A 6,328-nucleotide genomic window follows, 5' to 3' on the forward strand; every position below is an offset into this window, starting at 1 on the left:
CATCGACTAACGCACTTATACACGTAATAGGCCGACGTTTGCACGACTGATTTACGACTATTATTACAGAGAATAACATACGGTAATCACGTTCGAAGCTCTATGTGAAAAGGAGCGACAACTCCTTATATGTACACTCGATTTAATATTAATTAAACCAGTTGGTAAATTCTTATGAGAGTATGCATTTTTAAACAAGAGTTTCCTTGGTATGTTAAAACTACCATAAAGCATGCTTTTTCATAAGAATTTAAATATTGTTTGTGAATTGCTTGTTGTCTTTGTTCATCAGAATTAGTGATGCCATACACTATAGACATCCACAAATAGTTCACTAGCTTTGTTTATTTAAAATTTATTTGAATTAACTTGCAAACTTCATTCCATTTTCACTCTACTATTCCTATGGCATATGACGAACCTAATAATTAAGAATTCAATTGTTAAAATAAAAGTGACTATAAACTAATGTTATTATGTATTTTAAAAACCAAAAAATTACAGCAAGTCATTTTAATTCCTCCGTTTCTGATGTAGAGCCGCTTGACTACATATTATCTTGCTGACTAAACTTGAGCTAAGTTAGTAGCAAAATTGATAGCACTATGTTTGTGTCTGTTAGTTGATCTGTTCCTCATAAAATGTAAAAAAGAACACACTTGCTTTTAGCTGCTTACACAGCCTCTACCTGTCTTCCTGTCTTCACCTGTTGTATCACTTATACTTCTCACATGGTCTCTACTCATCACACTATTTTTACCTGTCACTCTACTCTTACCTGTCACTCTACTTTTACCTGTCACATGACTCCAACCTACCACACTAATCCTATCTGTCACAGTACTCTTACATGTCGCATTAGTCCTACCAACAGCAATGTTATTACTTATCTAGATGTACAAATAAACTGCTGACCTGAATCTACTAGGTTGCTCGACTACCTGTATGCCTGCGCATAGAAACCATATATTGACTGTATGACTGCACAAAGGAACCATACACTGCCTGTATGCCCGCACATAGAAACCATATACTGCCTGTATTCCTGTACATAGAAACCATCTACTGTCTGTACGCCTGTACATAGAAACCATATACTGTCTGTTTGCCTGTAGCAACTCATAATATATATCTGTCTTCAGCTAAATGCTAGTTTTCAAGACAATGGAAAAGCGAGCCAATCTCAGATATGCCATCCATTTTCTGAGTCCCTAGACACTAACTTACAGAACTGAAATACAAATTTCTAAACCCGCAGATGTTGAGATACAAAGACCATTGTCCAACCCGGCGGAGGAAATAAATGGTCAGATTATCAGGTTTTGCTTCCTAAGTACACTCCATTCAAAACAGTGAATGGGGGTAGCAATGTATTGCATAACCATATACACAAAGTGGCCACACATAAGCTGCGCAAGAATCTTTATGCTGTAATAGTACTAGCCACCTACAATAAACGTTTGTATAATGATATTCTCAAGCTGGAAACATAATATTTGATGCCATACAATATATCTTTATCTGTTATGTAAGACGAAATACAAACGTTGCCATGCCAACGGAAGAACAAAGATTTCAGACTTTACTTGCAAAAGACTTGTCATTGAGTATTTGAGGCCTTTTATATCAACCCTGCCACTTAGTCTACTGACAGCAACTGCCCCATAGAAATGAATTACTTTCTTCTACTGCTCTTCAATGGTTTACAACACTACCAGTACATTATCTTTGCTGAGACCTATTGTTACATCTGTGTATCATAGAGCTATCTTTAAGTTTTACTCTGTTATCAGGCAACCTGAAATGGTTGTCATGTTTTGAATTAAGACACCTAACAATAGATACCATAACAGTTTACTAAAATAAGACAGAATTTTAATTAACACTATAAGATGGTTAGTGGGAATGGTTAGTTAGGTAATATTCTCGCTCATCTACCAGTGAAAAACAACCTACCAGTAATCTACTGAATGTTGAAATGTGTTCATATTTTTGGAAGCATGTCCTTCATCAACAACCAATTAACTTATGCTGGCTATTGCACGCTGTTTTTAGTAAGAGGTTTGTTCTGGATGAACTTCTGGAAATAAAATTTAAAAACAGTTCAAATAGATATGCATGCAAAGTATATCAAGACTGAATAAGACTCCGCAACTGTGACAAATCTATTGTTTATCATACATGATAAAACTAAAGAATGGATCCAAGTCTAAAATCGAGGCAAACCTATTTCTCATCATCTAAATTCTAAAATAATCAACTCCACATTGTAATTGTGTGTGTGTGTGGTGCTTGTGTGGTGCTTGCGTGGTGCTTGTATGGTGCTTGTGTGGTATGTGTGGTGGTGTGTGTATTAGTCTGTGTAAACATTATGTACTACCTGATTCTTTGACCGATTTCATCCAGACTTCACATAGATGTGCTCTGTGCCTTCTGCATGGATGACAAAAATATTTGGTTTCCAAATTGTGTCTTGTTACTGATAACCACAGTCGTAACCACCTACCAGATTAATACATGAATGGACTTATCCATGTGTTGTTGTTGTGAAAGTACTGTAACAGTTTATTATAAACTGAAAATGGAATAACTTTTTGAAAGTGAGGGGTTTACTGCTAGTACATAATAAGTAATAATAATAGCATTATACAATTATAATACTAATAATAGTACATAATAGCACTAATAATAGCACTAATAATAGTACTGATAATATTACATAATAAGGCTGACCAATAGACAGAAATCTAATGGCAGGAGTCAGTACACATTCATGTTTAGCATGATAAGTTTGAAGATACTTGTTTCAAGTTTCACGCAAAAACAGATCGCTGACATATTGTCTTTACTGAAATCAATAAAACAATATATAATAAATACATACATACATGTATATATATAACTAGAAATTCCCCTGTCATACAGCCCACGACCAAAGTGATATTGGAAAAAAGAAAGAGTACTGATGGTTGAGAAATGCAATATAATCAAATGGCACTGCAGCGCAATAGGATAACTGCAATGGTAGCTGTAATGTACTGAGTGTGGGTGTTATTATATACAAAAAACAGCAATAATGAAAGGAAAAGATTATATGTTTATATTTTTCCCCCTGCAGTAGGAGAAATGCAATATTGGCCAATATTAGAAGTAAAATGCACTAATATTATTAGAATAACCAATATTATATAATTATATACATGTACTAATATTAGAAAACCAATGCACAATTTTGTTTACATTTCAAAACGTCATTGCTAACAGTATCAAGAAGTTGTGATATTTCCACGGACCAAATGAGCGGAGTGAAGTTTGAGAGTTTTTATGATAAATGCATGGGCACACAACCTACGAAAATTATTCATCAACAACGTCGCAAACCCTCGTTTCGAAATCTCATCAACAAATTTAACCATCGTTTTGAAGAGTCGTTTAAGTATAATAACGATACAAAACACATACAAACCTATTCAATTACATTACCAAGTCTTTGAAAAGTGTCGACAGTATCTTAAAACTTACCCATCTGAACGGATTATACACAAATAGACAGATTTATTTGGCCGAAAATCGTTATTAAAACTTGCTAAGCCTTACTTTTATCAAAGTTAAAACCGGAAATTGAAACGCCGAGCGACAGAGAATGGAACGATTAAGTCGTGCGCATTTCACGAAAAAATAACGTGCACATTTTACCAATCTATAGCATTGTCAAATTGCCGAAGGTTTCTGCAATTAACGTAGGAATACTGAGATCGTTTTATTTTTGCCGATTTCAGAGTAACTGACATTTTAGACGCTTTTGAGTACTTTGGTATTCTAACTGATATCCAACGCAGTGTAAGTAAAGGGAATGACGATGATATTTTTTTCTAACGATTCTGTTGAGATTATTACAATATTTAATTATAAGTTTGGATGACTACAGAACAATGACTACGTAGTACAGATTTTCTAAAAAATCTATGTAAATATCACAACTTCTTGATATTGTTAGCTATGACGTTTTGAAATGACGATTTTCGGCCAAATTAATCTGCCTATTTGTGTATAATCCGATCAGATGGGTAAGTTTTAAGAGACTGTCGACAATTTACAAAGACTTGGTAACATATTTAAATAGGCTTATATGTGTTTTGTATCGTTATTATACTTTAACAACTCTACAAAAAGATGGTTAAATTTGTTGATGAGATTTTGAAACAAGGGTTTGCGACGTTGTTGATGAATAATCTTCGTAGGTTGTGTGCCCATGCATTTATCATAAAAACTCTCAAACTAGTTCTTTGTTTATCTGTTGTCGCTATGTCCAGTTACAGCCATAAAGTTTTATGAATAAAAAATGTTTCCTACTGGATTTGAACTCGATACTTTCAGTTTTAAAAGCTTATCCATTAGACTACGTGTCCATAGCAACTAAAATTAGTGAATATATTCATTACACCGATTAAAATACACATTACGATGTTGTACAACATTTAACGCATCGCAGGACATTCATCCAGTCAATATAAATCTTAGTGTCTGTCTGTATTCTGTCTGTCCATGTGTCCAACTATAGCGAGAAAGTTTAAGGAGTGAACCATCCACTTTGCATTGGATTTAAACTCGGAACCTTCAGCTCTGCAAAGAGGCATTTATCCAATACAACACGCGGTCCAACTGACTATACTATAGAATGTATGGTAGACATACTTATTACACCTGCCAAAATTTCATGACTTCACGCTTAGCACTTTAGCTAGCGCTATGCATAAAGCCACACCAGAAGAAAAAATGTAACCATACATAAAAAAATGCTTAAACTCTCATGGCCAACAAGATTATTGCAATCAGTATAGAGCTGTAGCAGGTACTGCAGCCAGTACGGTATGAGTTACACAGAAATAAACAAGCGCCTTCATTTAGTAGTTAGAATAGCAAAAGCTGTGTATGTTGAATAAAAGTAAATTTTCTATGCAAAATTTTTTATTGCTTGTGCAACGCCGGCCATTCACCTAGTACAACTATATAATATAATGTAAAATAATATATTATAATATAATTCAACTGAATATAATATTTCAATGAATATGGAAAGAAAGTTTTAGTCAATCTGTCTATGTGTCAGTTACATCTTTTGGTCGCATAGATTGATTTTACCTTTAATTTAAGTTCTGTGTCAATAAAATCAATAAAATCACAATATAGTCACCATCATAGTCTATTGTTGAATTTTTTAAAAACTCCTTCAATTTTTTTTGCATTTTTGTAAAGTTTTGAAAGATTCTGAGAAATTAAAAAATTCAGAAAGACTCAGAAAAAATTCTGAAAGATTCAGAAAGATTTTGAGATCTTTAAAAAGAAATTTAGTTTTTTGATTTGGTTTTAGCTTTATTTTGTCAGCCGATGCCATAAAAGACAATCAGGTGGCACAAAAACACAATAATAAGGGAAATCGCGAGTATTTAAACAAAAAATTATTGTGATGTAAGGATTTTCTAGATATAGGTCGGCCAAGTTATTTATGCTGGTGTGATCAGTGGCTTTCAGTTTGTTACATGTAGGTGTAGCTACGGTATGAAGTTAGTAGGATAGTCGATATGGGATAGTCGGTTAGAGTACTTTAGATAAGGGAGGTTCAGAAAAAGCGCAAGTTCATCAAGCCCAAAGGGCATTCAATCATATTACGGTAGTCATAACTACCCATATAACGCATCATCACTCTAACACAAAACTTTGTAGTTTGTCACGATCCGCTATACATGTATCTTCATTTGATAAATATAAAAATCAGTAAGGAGCTGCTTACTACATGATGGATAACATTCTGTTCTCGTAAAACAATGTTTGGTCTTTGGCTTTACACCAACTTTCCAGAGATTGAGTAGCAGGTCTTAAGTATTATATTTTCAACATGATCGGCATAAATGTTTTTCAAATTGAATACCAGTTTATATTGAATGCAGTTTTACTGAAGGACTCTTTTCTCCATTTGCATTAATTATCATGTTTGCCCCCAAAATACCATTAATCTCTTATGACTTGTCTTTTGAGCTAATTGACTCCAGTTTCCAGCCCAGGTCTACTTTACCATCATCATCACTTGAAATCTTCTTTTTTTTCTCATGGAAGTTGTGTTGCCTCTTTGTGAGTGAAGACAACCTCTGCTAATTGGTGTGTTTGTATCTCACAATGTGTAATAAAATAATTGTTCAGCCTTAAGTGTGTGCTTGTTTGCGCGCATATGTGTGCACGCGCATATGTGTGTGCGTGCATGCGCATTGGTTTGTGTGTGCGTGTAGGAATATGTGTGTGCATGCATGCATGTGTACTTATGTGTGAGCAC

Source organism: Watersipora subatra, chromosome 3, assembly GCF_963576615.1.
Source record: "Watersipora subatra chromosome 3, tzWatSuba1.1, whole genome shotgun sequence".
In the NCBI taxonomy this organism is placed as follows: Eukaryota; Metazoa; Bryozoa; class Gymnolaemata; order Cheilostomatida; family Watersiporidae; genus Watersipora; species Watersipora subatra.